Genomic DNA, 14,427 nt, shown 5'->3' on the forward strand with positions numbered 1-14,427 from the left:
GAAATTTGTCTTTGAGTAAATTTTATCCAAGCATAAGTCTTGAACTCTGGATAAGGGAATTATATGCTTTTGTTATTTTAGATGATGAATATATCGGCTAAGTTTAGGCTGCATAGATCCAGCAACGGATGGCCTTTGGGGCTTTTGATTAGAAAGATCATTGTTGGGGATTGTGTATGCTGATTTGCAAGGACACACCCAAATGTGTAATGTTTTTCTCTTTTCTTTTTTCTTTTTCTCTTAATTACTTCCTAATTATTCATATATTGTAGAAAGAAGTTCTTTCTTCTTCACCCACGTATAATAGCTGAGGATTTTTTTTAAACCCAACTTGATTCTACATTCATCTCAAAGTGGAACAAAATTTGAGTTTTTGGGTCACTGCAATGGAGAATGATATCTCTAGTGTAAGGAGCGGGCAGGCTATCTGTTATTACAAGTCTTAAAAGTTGACAAAGGACATGTGGAGTAGTTGCTTGTATTTAATTAAATTTATTAATCCTTTGCAGTTATTTAATGAAGTAATTTGAATACACAACCCTTCTATTGGGTTTAAGAAACTAAATTAACTCCCTTTTATCTGAATGTGTAAGCATATATCTATCTGGTAGATACATCTGGACATGTTTTCAGGCACTCTTGAGTTTTTAGAATTTGCTTTGTGCTAGTTTACTAGGGAAATCCAGTTTCTGAACTTTGTGTGCCAAACACCTATGTTGTTTTACATCTCCATGATACATGTGGAAAAGTTCATAGTAGTGAACTATTTCAGGTTTTCCTAAAACACCATGTTAGACGCTACTTTTTTCATTGTTAGGGACCTGCAAACACCAGCATCCTTATTAAAATGGATTGCTTTTTGTTAGTGTTGAATATGTAGGGGTATTTCTATCTTTATACTTATGTTTATGTGCTGATGTGTAAGATTATGTTAGATTTAGTGCCCCTTACTTAAGTAGGGGCACATGTGTCTTTTCCACAATATAAGTAATATAAATCAATTCTGGCAGAATGGGAGAGTAATCTTTTTCTCTCATTTGAACTAGTTATTTCTCTCCTTTTCTTCTCTTCTCTTCCTCTTCTCTCTCTCTCTCTCTCTCTCTCTCTTCCTTCCTCTTGATTGTTATCAGCTTAATAGGATTCAAGGGCAGGTCGAATCCTAATATGGTATCAAAGCCAAACCGAGCAAATTAGACCTGCCTAGAATTTTGTTCTTTGTGCACCCAATCTAGGGTTTTCTCTTGGTTTCTTTGCCATCTATTAGAGATAAGGGAAAGGGCTGAAAATGAGTGGTCACCCTCTTCTCTTAGAGGTTTCTATGCCTCCAGTTGTGTTGTTTGTGGTTGGTTGTTGTAGTTTCTAAGAAACCCTCCCCTGATCGATGAAGAGAAGATGGTTGATTCGTGTGGTGCAGTGGATGTCTTGTGTGGTCTGGTTTTCGGGTGATTAGGTAAGAGATTTCTATGCAATTTCGTGTTGTGAATCAATTCATAAGTTTGTTTTAGATTGTATGGTGGGATTTCATATTGTAGTGTGCTAGGGTTTGTGTTTTCTTTCAGTATGATTCGAAAGGGGAGTGGTCCTCAAACAATGTGGTGAGTGTTCAGGTACTCGTGGGGTAGGGTTTCTGGTGTAAAGAGTGCAATTTTCAACAGTACTAAGTGTTGAAATCAGTGTGTTCAATGTGTGGTCTAGTGTGCAATGTACCAAATTCAGCAATATCAGAATTCAGCAATGGGAGACAGTAGTGATAGCAAGACTAATGTGATGGTCTCTATTGACTACCTGAATGTTCAAATGACTTCCATTAAACTGAATGGAGAAAATTATATACCATGGGCTAAATCTGTAGAATTTTTTTTTAGACAAAGAAGAATGTAAAACACATAAGGGAAAAAAACCCTCCATTGATTCTCATGAGTATGATGACTGGGAACAAGAAGATGCACAGATTATCGCATGGTTATGGAACAGTATGGAACCCAAGATTAGTGTAAATTTCATGTTTCTTGACACTCCTAAAAAAGTGTGGGATCATGCTAAAAAGTTGTATTCGGATCAAGACAATACTAGAGTATATTAGCTGTATCAGGAATATTTTAATCTGCAACAGGGTAATCAGAATCTTGAAGAGTACTATGCTAGTATGAGAAACATTCATAATGAGTTGAATGTTTATAACCCCTTCATTTTTATGTCAAAATTCAGCAATAGCAGAGAAAACAACTTGATGTGACTCGATTTTTGGTGGGGCTGAAATCAAAGTATGAACCAGTGCGGGCTCAAATACTATGAGGGTTAGCTCTCCCTTAGAAGAGGTGTTTGCTCCACTTAGGAGGATTTCCATTGGATTTACCGAGAACACTAGTGTTTCCGATAGATCAACCTTTGCAGTATCGAGGGGTCGTGGTGTTAGAGGTGGAGCTCAGGGAGCCCAGTCTGGCCATAGTAGTAGCAGCAATGGACCGGTATGTGGCCAGAGTGTTGGTGGTGGACCTACCTATAACCATGGTGGTAGTCGTACTAGAGGTAGAGATTCAAGGGGAGCCCGTGGCCGAGGACGTAGTTCGGGTCCGAGGAGGTGTACACACTGTGGTATGGATGCACATACCATTAATTATTACTATGACTTGCATGGTCCACCTTCAACTTGGACCAATCATGCCATGACTAGTGATAGTAGCTTCAAACAGAAGAGTCGTTCAGCTGATCAGATGCTTCCTACATCCACAAATGTTCCCGGGGAGGAGATGATGAGTGTTCCCTGTGATGAGTATGAGATGTTTATTCAAGCCACATCTCAGAAAAACACGACCACTCTTGCACACTCAGGTATGCATTGTTTAGCATCCACACCCAACCCTTGGATTATTGACTCTAGAGCCTCTGATCACATGACTGGAACTCCATGTGTGTTTTCTTCCCTCTCTCATTGCTCAACATCACAATCCATCACCCTTGCTAATGGCTCCACATCCTCCATTTGTGGTGTTGGCAATGTTAACATGACCCCCTTGCCTTTATACTTAGTTATGTATATCCCTAAGTTTCCATTTAACTTTATGTCAGTTAGTAAATTGACCAAGTCTCTTAATTGCACTATTACTTTTTACCCTTCATGTGTTTTTCAGGATCTCAAGATGGGGATGAAGATTGGTGGAGGGCATGAAGCCGGTGGATTATATTATCTTGACGGTGGTGGAAGAACATCAACAGCTCTCCAATCATCTCTCTCTCCTCTCTAATGGTACTATCAATTTGTTCATCCTTCACTGAAATTTTTTAAGTCTTTGGTTCCATCATTGAGCCATTTTTCTGTTTTGGATTGTGAGTCATGTTAATTAGGGAAGCATCATCGTGTTTCTTTTAGTCCTAGAGTTGGTAACCGTATGTCAAGTCACTTTTCTTTGATTCATTGAAATGTTTGGGGTCCTTATAAAGTAATGTCATACAATGGATATAGATATAGATATTTTTTCATTTTGTGGATGATTATTCAAGGATGACGTGGCTCTATATAATGAAAGAAATGAGTGAATTGTTTACAATTTTCCAAAAATTTTATGTTAAGATCCGCAACCAATTTGGTATTCACATTAAAATTTTTCATTCATGTTAGACAGTTTTGTATGCCCTTAGCTCCAACCAGTTTTGATGTACTTTTGATATTTAGTATAAATAAATAAAGTACATGTTTGATTCATGTTGTGTGGTATACTTCTATGTAAGACCCTAAGACTAGATACTTAATGAGACTTGTGTTAATTTTAAATGTTCACAGCCGTTGGATAAGTCTGGGGAGATTTATCCTGCCAATGCTAACATTGATGTGCTGCCAAATGTTGGGGTGGCTTGTCTCAGCCACCAGGGTGAGACCCAAGGCACACGCAATGTAGGATTACTTGAACCCTTGAACTATACCAGATATCCAGTATTGCCCTGAACCTTGGAGATTGAAGGGCAAAACTAGAATGTTACACCTGATCCTTAGACCCGATTATGGTACTGCACTGGGTGTCGGATTGGGCTATCTTTGATATGCCAATCAGTGAGATCCTTAGCATGGGTCAAAATTTAGGTATGTTGGGACAATTTGAGAATTCATTTGAGTGGGTGATCATAGTGATGGGATCAGCCCCTTTGTCGGACAAAGGTAATGATCGGGGATGCACTCTCTCTGATGGAAACCAAACTGCCGGCATTTGATTTCAATCGTTGGAATTTTGTTTTGCAAAATTTATATATATGATATATACTTATATATGGTTTCAAAATGTTTGCAAATGGTTTTAATTCACAGGATCCATGTGAGTAAAGAGTGTAGCACTATTCCTTGCAGTCGAGGGAGAGGCCCTCTCTTGTCCACCAGTGCTTGATCATTATGGGCTGAGAAGTTAAGTGTAAGGCCATTTAGGATAATACCTAATGGGCTAATCTTGCTTGGCCCAAGGACCACTTAGTGTAAGTGTTGGGCCCATAGGGTCCATGTGATGGGCTTAGGGGGTCCATTGGGTTTTCTAGTGAATTCAACTAGGCCTTGTAACAGAGGCTGGGTCAAATCCATGTGGCTGATGTGTAGATCAATGCTTGGGTCCCACGCTATACAAAGAAGCCCAATTGGGCAGAAGGTTGGAAGACTATTGAGCACTTAATACATATTAGGCCTAAATCCCATTTCGATCTAGGCTGATTTGATCAGTCACTTAACGGGGTGGATCTGAGATTAGGTTAAGCCCAAAAGCTGATCTAATCTGCAGTTAGGATTAAGAGGAGTCCTGATCCAAATACAGATTTGGATAAGGGCTACTCCTAATATGATTAAAAGGTTTCTTAATCACCGAGAAAGAGGAGGAAACCCTAATTTTGAATTAATTGAATTCGAACCCTAGGGGTTTTAGCAGAACACACACTGCATTCTTGAGATAGGATCTCAGATAACCCTAGAGAAGAAAATAGCAGTTTGCCACCTTCTTCTCTAGCTTTCTCCTCCAGCAGCCGTCGCCACCTTTTCTACCAGTTCGAGTTCTCAGTTAGAGAAGATCAAGAAAGGTTCTTAATTGTTCGTGTTGTGCTCTCAGTCTTCCATCAAGTTCTTTAGAAGAACCTGGTCCGTGGGACGAACACTGCTAGTTCGGCTCCATCATCACTGTGTCATCTTCAGTGGGAGCTGATCTTGGGATCTTTTTTGGGCGTGAACACCAACGTTGGGAGATACTGCTTCTCCGGATCAGGTATAATCCCTTCCTTCTCTTTTGGTTCAAATCTGGTTTGGTTTGGTTCGAGTAGATCCTTGAATCTTGATTCTAAATTTAGGGAATATGATTCCCAGTTGGAAGAAAGGTAGGAAATTTTTTTAATTCGTCCACCCATTCCGCAACCCTTTTGGCGTCCATACGATGGATCCTACCATCCTTTCAGTGGTATTAGAGCCACAGGTTCGAATCTTGAACCAAAAGATCATATCTGAACCTGTGCAATTTGGTAGAAGTTGTTCTATCTGGGTATTGCGCAAATTGCAATTTTGTTTCAAGAAATTGTTTCTTGTATGGGCGATTGATCTGAAATTAATTTTCATTAAACGTGAAATTTATTTAGAACTATTCTTAATTTATTTCTTGATTTAATGGATTGTTTGTACTTGGAGATCGAAGAGCAGAATTGGCACAGATTGTTTGTGCAATCTTTATTTGCAGTTTCTATTCTATTCGGTCTATAAAATAATTTTTTTTTCTAGACTGAATGTATAGGATTCAATCAAGAATGCATTTATTTAATAGAAATAGGATTTCTGTTTTTTATTTTCTTGATTGGAGAAGGCGGCGGCGCTGGAGATTTGCAGATCGTGATACTTCTGCGCTTTGTAGATGATGACTTCGCACTCTGTGTATTGCAGTTTGTGAAACTGCAATCCTGGTTACTCACATCTGTTTTGCAAGTGGTGCGAACAGTCCATAACTGATTTGTGATTGTCTAAAATCAGAATATTAATTTCAGATCTTTCTTGAATTGTTTCTTGAATTAAAGATTGGTTTTGGACCATTTCGGACCAGATTGGACCAAAGCTGTTTGGACCGAATCTAGGGTTTGAAAGGGGCTGTTCTCAGCCCTGTTTTCTCCCTCTTTAAGGTCTAAAACCAATGGTTAATTGGAAGAACCAATTCAGCCCAACCTTTAAAGCCCAGTTTTAAGGGGTTAAAACTACAAAAGCCCAATTTACATAAAGGCTATATGGGTCGAACTGCTAACTGCGATTCAGCCCATATATCTAGATGATGTTACTTGTTAATGTTGTGGTTTTTAAACGGGCTGTTTAATGGGCTTTATAGTGAGTAATTGATTGGATCAATTCTTCCATAGCATGCGATGTGTGGATGTTTGATGTGTTGCGACCATGGGCCATAAGCACTTGGCCCATGATGATTCGTTAGTGGCTCTTGTGCACACCATGGCTGAATGCACATCATTGCCATGGTGTCCCTTACAATCATTGGATGACCCCTTCCTGTCATAGTGGGCCCCATAACTCTAAAAAGGAATGCATGTGGAAACCCTAGCCGAATTGGACCACCATAAATTTGACTTTATGAAAGTTAGTGGGAGCCACTCTGGTTTGACCTAAATTAACTAGGGTGTAATTTTTTTTTCGTTCCCTCCAGCAAATATGAGTGCATGTGATAGGGAAATCCATATGATGGACTCTCTAAAGGCCTTCCGTCATTAGCACGATGATAGGTCCTTCAGTAATAAGGAAACACACCATAAAATAGGGCTATCCATTTGCTGTTGGATCTGTCAGAGTGTTTCATAAGATGATAGGGGCGTCATAGACTGATGTGGGAGGGGGCTTCACCAGAAAATGGGAACTCTCTCACGGTACCTTGGCATAACCTGAATATGATGGGTGAGCACTCATTGGATAGAAAGGTTTACCTGAAAACGTCTCTGAACCTTGTCTGACAGAGGCCAAAGGGAAACTCATATGATGAGTGGATATGATCCGTCACAGAAAGGTGGTGGGGTTATGTAGTTAAAACAGTTGGATCCACTCACCCTATGTGATTTCCCACATTTCTAGAGACATTTCGCCGTCTCCATCACTGAGATAGGAGGGAAATCTCAGAGATGAACAAATGGAAATGGAACATAGATTAAAAGCCATATCTATGTAGGTAACATGAATCAAACTAAGGTTGTGGACTAACATTTTGTTGTTTTATCAAAAAATGGCAAACGGATAATTTGCTAAGTTGCTTGATGACAACAAGCTTAAGGGCCCAAACTATGCCGATTGGTATAGAAACCTTATGTTGGTCCTGACTTCAGGAAAACTAGATAAGGTGGCCAAGAATCTTGCACAGGATCATCCGAGAGACAAAGCTTCAGAAGCCCATAGGAGGGAATACCAAGAATGGGAGGAGAAAAACTCCTTAGCCCGCTGCTATATCATAGCCTCTTTAGATAATCCGATACAGAGGTAGTTCGATCAGATCGAACTCGCCAAAGACATATTGGATAGTCTAAAAACTATGTACGAAGAGCAGAACTGTTCTACTCGCCAAAAGGTCCTGAAGCAGTTCATGACCGCGCAGATGACCAAAGGGCAGCAAGTTCATGACCATTGTCTCCGGATGATGGGTTACATTAACGAGCTGGAGGCCCTTGGGTCCGGGCTAGATCTGGTCACACAGATAAACGCCATTCTTAACTCCTTGCCTCCATCCTTCAATCTGTTCATAATGAATTACAATATGAACAAGCTGAATGTCAGCGTTCAAGAGCTCAGCAATATGTTGCAACGAGCTGAGGATCTGATTAGAAAGGATGAGCCGATAGTATGTCCAAGTCAAGGGGGATAACATACTCATAACAAAGAGAGATGGTCTCGACCACGTTATGGACCAAGTTCGGGTGAAGCTGATCTATCGTAACATTGAAATGTTTCAAGACCTCCACTAAGAGTGGGTGGAAGGGAAGACGCAGCCCGGCTATGAGCTGCTCTCAGAAGATCGCGACCTTGTTAGGGTCGTGCTCCCATGGGAAGTTCCCCGTAGGTAAACTATAGATGTACTCTCCTGGCAAGTTGTATTACCGAATGAGCTTGCGAAGCCTCTCCAAGGTCATGGTGGAGGGTCCGAAACTATCCGGCATCTGAACTCGATGAGAGTTGGATGCCTGGTGACCTGAGGCCTCCCGTGCCTTGGGAGGGTTACCCCAAGTCGAGGTACCCACCTCGGGCTCGTCCAAAAGGCTATCAAAGGAAGACATAATTGAAACTAAGGAAGAGCTAGGGTGACTCACCAAAGAGAAGTAAGACTAGACTGGAGAGGAACTGACCCGAGCTGGAGGCTTTGGACGTGAGCTCAAGACTACAGCTGAAGATTTGTGGCAAAGGAAAATGACCAAGACCCCCACTATTTATAGCCACTATCTGCGGGCATCAACGGTTGAGATCAAAGCAATCTGATGACCCTCATGAAAACCGGCTGCATGACCTTCGAGACGAAATTAGTTTAGCGTGTTTTTTTTGGTGTCCGCCGAGTCTATAAATCGCATGACGTCTGCGCATAGATTGTACGTGACCCGAGCTGTGCCTGGCAAAACCCAGCTGGGAACCGGTCCAACCTATGAGCTGGTGGACAAGAAGGCTTAGACCTCGAGCCAAATCCACCTGGTAGACCTCGAACTCCCCACACTGGGTCAGCACCCCTAGCACGGAGAGTGGGGGAAATTGATGCAGGGTGATTTGGCACGACCTCGTAGCTCGAGGACACGTGGACATGATCTGGCACGAATAACAACTCAGCATGATAGCCTGGCCACAACCCGGCATAACAAGCTCGGCGAAGCCCGACCAAGCGACTCGGCGGGAGTAACAGCTCTTTAGGAGGCGAGGCTCAATTTGCCCTAAGCACAAGGCCTAAGTGCCCCGAGCTCCCCGCGTAGGAGCCCGAGCTCCCCTTGAGCCCCAATCTCTCCTCTCCTTGAAGAGCCTTGAGCTCCCCTTGAGCCCCGAGCTCTCCTCTCCTAGGGAGCCCCGAGCTCTCTTCTCTTGAGGAGGGGGCATCCCAGCTTTTGGCTAAGTGTCCCGAGGGAGAAGTACCCCAGGATTGCACCCACAAAATCCGTACCTGATAGATCAAAGTGGTTTGGCAACCTGTAAGGATAATCCACCTGACATCTGTACCTGTCGGATCTGGTGGCAGTGCCCACATCTCTTGCTAGGTGGCGTTGTGCCCACTATCCCTGAAAAAGCTTAGCATGCTTGACGAGTCAGTACCCTACAGCAGTAGACCGCAGTGGCAGCTAGCCACCTCAGTCCTGGCAGTAACGGGTAGGGCAGTGACGATTACACCTGATGTGACCGACCTTCAGTATAAAAGGACCACCACCCTCGCGAAGCAAAGGTATTGAAGCCTAAGCACTTTCAGCACTCTTACTCTCTACTCTCTCTTTGAGATTCTTCTCTAGTCCTAACTTAGTCGTCAGAGTGTTCCCACCGAAATATCTCCCTAGGAACCCTTCACTTCCTCCTTCCTCACATGTGCTGATCGTTCCAATCGAAAGCCAGGTCACAGCCAGCTAGGAGTGCCCAGATCGTGCAGCATCAATAACTATAATTAATAATAAGTATTATAATTCGGTTGGTTTGATAGGTGTGGATAAACCAAAGGGTTTAAATTTTATTTTATTTCAATAACTATTATAGCAACTAGTGGAGACCCGTGTGATGCATGGTCTTTATTAAGCGAAAGCTAAACAATAGAAGCACATAAGAGTAGACAATTATTTTATATTTTAACTTTTTAAATAATTAATAATTGGTTATTTTTATATAATACTTTTAATAAGTTTTAATACAAAAATAAAAATTTCAGCTAGGGTTGTTCATCAAACCGATGAAACCAACCAAAGTGACCAACCTAACCGAATTCAACCCGAGTTGGTTGGTTTTCTAGTATTATATATATACACTTTTTAATATGAGAAAGTGGAAAAATTCCCAAATTTCTTAATCTAAAAAATTTTATACTATAAATTTAAAATTTTAACTTATTTTTCTAATAATACCATTGCATTTTTTAAATTTAATTTTTTAAGTTTAAATCTTCTGAACCAATCACCAAACCGATATAATCTAAGTTGGCTGGTTTTCACTAACGGTCAGCTAGTTTCAGGTGGCCAACTCCCTAACCTGACTAGGTTAATTTGGTTGAGCGAAGAGCCTACAACTCCTAATTTTAGCTAAACTAATAGTCCAATCTCTAATAAATAAGAATAGTTTAATCTTCAATAATTATTGAAAATTTTAAATTAAATAACAAAACAAAAATAGATTTGTACATAATTATTGAAAATATATTTATCACAAAAACACAATAAATGATTACTAAAAGTACAACAAATATAAATTCTAGTATATATAAATATATATTAAGATTTAAATATTATTATTAATAAATATCAAATTTTTTGAAAGTTGTTTTATATAATTATTAATTTATGTAATTGAAATAATGTTTTTATTATTAGTACAATAATAATTGAAATTAGTATTATATTTTTTAATATTTATTACAAACTTTTTTTTGAACGTTATTACCTATTTTTGTTATTTGAAAGCTTCAATACATCTAAATTATTTAATCGATTTTCATTATTTCAATCATATTTAAATTTTTTTAAATTATTTATCTTTTATATTATTTTTATCAAATATTATTGAATCTATTATAATTATTTTTGTGTTTTAGATAAGTTTTTAAGGTTATTACATAATTTCCTTATTTAATATATTTTATTTGTTTTTTAATAATATATAAAATATTTAAAATTTTACTATTTACAATATTATTTAATTATTTAAATAATATCATTATTTAGTTATTTAAAAATTGCTAATTTATTGAATTTCATAATCCATAAAATTAAAAGTTATATTATTATTACAGAATTTCGTTATTAATTCAAATATTATGAAATCTATTATAATGATTTTTCCACTTTTAAAAAAGTTTTTAAATTTATTACATAATGTTTTTATTTTAACTATTTAAAATTTAGTTATGGAAAATATTTTGTTATTTAAAATATTGAGTTATTTAAATATTTAAATAATATATAAAATATTTAAAATTTTTGGTTATTTAAATTTTATTTTATTTTAAAGTTCTTACATAATATTAAATATTTTGTCATATAATTATTTAGCTATTTTAAGGTATTTAATATTTATGAATTTCATAAAATATAAAATTATTAATAATATGAATATTATTAAATCTATTATAATTATTTTTTTGTTTTTAATACATATTTTAAAGTTATTGCATAATTTCATTATAATATTTAAATTTTTCTTAAAATTTTTAATTTAAGCTTTCTTTCGATAGGTATGGGTGAAAAGTGGGGAGAGGATAAATAGGAGATAGACATAACTTAGGATATTAGAGATAATTTATGAGATAAATTGAAAATATAGATAATTTAGGAGAAAGTGGAGGATAGTGGTGCCACTAGCACTAGACTAGATTTTGGTAGAGAGAGATTTTAGGAATTTTTTAGGAGGGGATATCCAAAGGGATAAACATAGAGGAAGAGGGCTGGGTTGGGCATGCTGAGATGTCAAAATGAGAAAGGGAGAAGGGAGCAATGAGGTGGCCTCGTAAGGGAGCAAGGAAGGCTAAAATGAAGAGGGTCTGATAGTCATGTTTCTAATTTATTATATATAGATATATATATATATATATATATATATATATATATATATATATATATATATATATATATATATATATAACTACTAATAATTACTGTTATTAACAATTATTAATTATTATAATAATTATAATTAATAATTTGTTAACAAATTACTTCCAAAAAGTAAATTATAGAATTTTTTAGAACTAATTACAGCATTTAGTAAAATTAACAAATTAACAGAAATTACCACATTTTAAGTTATTAAAAGTAATCACCAGAAATTACCACAAAATAACCGGTATTTACCAAAAATTATCATCATAAATTCTTAGTAATTACCAGAAATTGTCATTAAATAATGAAGAAAATGACAAAATATTTCAAAAAAACTACAGAATTTTTTAGCACAAATTACAATATTTATTATAAAATTAGCATAAAATTACCAATAATTACCAAAAGTTATCATAAAATACCATTATTTCCACAAAATATTATAAATTACCAAAACTCATCATAAAACACATAATATAATAGTGAAATTAATAATTTACCAGAAATGAACTCATATTAAGTTATTAACAACAATTACTAGAAATTACATTACATTTCTAGAAATTATCATAAATTAGTATATTTAAGGAAAAATACTGAAGAAAATAACCAAAAATTATTTACTAGTATTTCCATAAAACTAAGTTAAAGAATGGGACAACTCAGTACCAAAACTTTCAAAACGTGTTAACCAGTCCATTAAGGGGCATTTGAAAAGACACAAATTCCCTTCGAGTGTCATCAAATTTTCTTTATCAACCATCCAAATGTCGATAAAAAATGAACAGTCCCAAATCCTTGCCTCCTCTATTCAAGAAAGTTGGGGTCACAAGAATGCCTATTGAGATGTAACCCCAACTTTCCTGAATAGAAGAGGTAAGGATTTGGGTCGGTTCATCTTTTGTCAAGTTGGATGGTTGATAAAGAGAATTAGATGACACTCAAAGGGCATTTGAGTCTTTTAAAATGCCAATTAACAGCTGATTAACAGTAGGTACTAGATTGGCACATTTTGAAAGTTCGGATACTGAATTGCCACGTGTTAAAGTTTGGGGACCAAAGTGGCATTGGGCCCAAAGTATAGGGTACTAATCAGGAATTTTCCCTTAAAGAATCTATTAGTGAAGTTAATAAAGTACCACAAATTAGTAGAAATTCACACAAAATTATCAGTAATTTCCAAAAAATATGATAAATTAATACAAATTACAACAAAATTACCAATAATTATCAGAAATTTTCATAAACTAATAGTCTAAAAAAAACTACCAAAGAAAATAACCAAAAATTCTTTACCATTATTTCCACAAAAATAAATTAAAAAATCTAGAGTTATTAAAACAAAGATGGCCACAATGGCCTTTCCTTTCTCCCCTTCCCCAACCTTGAGTTTATAGAATGCCTCCTTCATTCCTTCCCCAATCAATCTTGGGATTTTGCAGCATCAATAAGCCATTTGCTGCAAAAGGGGACCAACTTTTTCCCCTCAAACGTTGTTGTGTTTGCTGGTTGGTAAGGGTGTCAATGGACCAGTTTTGGGTTGGACCCCGTCCAGTCCAAAATCAATTGGATGGACCAACAAGACATTGGATTGGACCTGGTCTGTTCGTAACAAATTTATATTGGATTGGGTTGTATTAACCCAATATCTGATCCATTGATATAAGATAAGAATATATGTGTCAATGGACTGGGTTTGGGTTGAAACCAATTTAAATCAAAATGAATTTGAACAGATTGAACAGTCAGACATTTAATTGGACCAGTCCAAATTAGTTCAAAATATTCATTAGATTGGATTGGAACATTGGACTAGAGCGGATGTTGGAAGAAATGGGGTCACTGTAACTTTGGAGGAGAAGCTCTGAGGCGCGTCTGAAGGCGCTGTCTTTAGAATGTTATTTGCCCCCACTCAGTTTCACTGAGTTTGCCGTTGGGTTACAGGCAAATCCGTTCTCAGGATACAATAGAGCCTTGGGCGAGAATCGACAACCAGCAAAGTTGAAGAATCTTCAAAGAAACCTTCTATGAGACTGTAGCAGACTGGACTGAGAGAGAGAGAGAGAGAGAGAGAGAGAGAGAGAGAGAGAGAGAGAAAGTGAATTTCGAAATTGTGTGTTTTTGGCATCTGATTCATGTTTCTTAAATAGTTTATAAAGAGGTATGAAGAAAAGGTAGGTGCTGGTTTAGAGAAGGCACCTTGAGTAGTCACAATTTCAAACATTGTGACTGTTTAAAAAGTAGTTAACAGTTAATGACTGTTAACTTCGAATTGTGCCTCTTGACCACACCTGATCGAATCGTGACCATTGATCTCATCAATGGTGATCAACGGTCAACATCGCACCAAAACCAAAGTGGCCCTTCGCAAGCCACGCGAAGTGCAAGCAAAGTGCACCTCTAAAGCGCCTCATTGCATCACACACACGCGTGCGCGCGTTGCATGATATTGAACCCCCATACTCTCCTCTACTAATTCTAAGGAGTGTAAATCAGCTCCTATTAAAATACTAAAAACAAAACTTGTAATTTTCCAATGTGGGACAAGTTCAAAACTGGGTTTTGAAAGAGAAAAACTAATTTTTCAATCAAGTGTGTAGATGCAATTTCTCATGTAATTGACCAATCAAACCCATTGGATTTAATCTCTTATGAGATTAAAATCCAACTGCG

This window comes from Nelumbo lutea, chromosome 3 (assembly GCF_056320005.1).
Source record: "Nelumbo lutea isolate HS-2025 chromosome 3, American lotus-T2T, whole genome shotgun sequence".
NCBI classification, from domain to species: Eukaryota; Viridiplantae; Streptophyta; class Magnoliopsida; order Proteales; family Nelumbonaceae; genus Nelumbo; species Nelumbo lutea.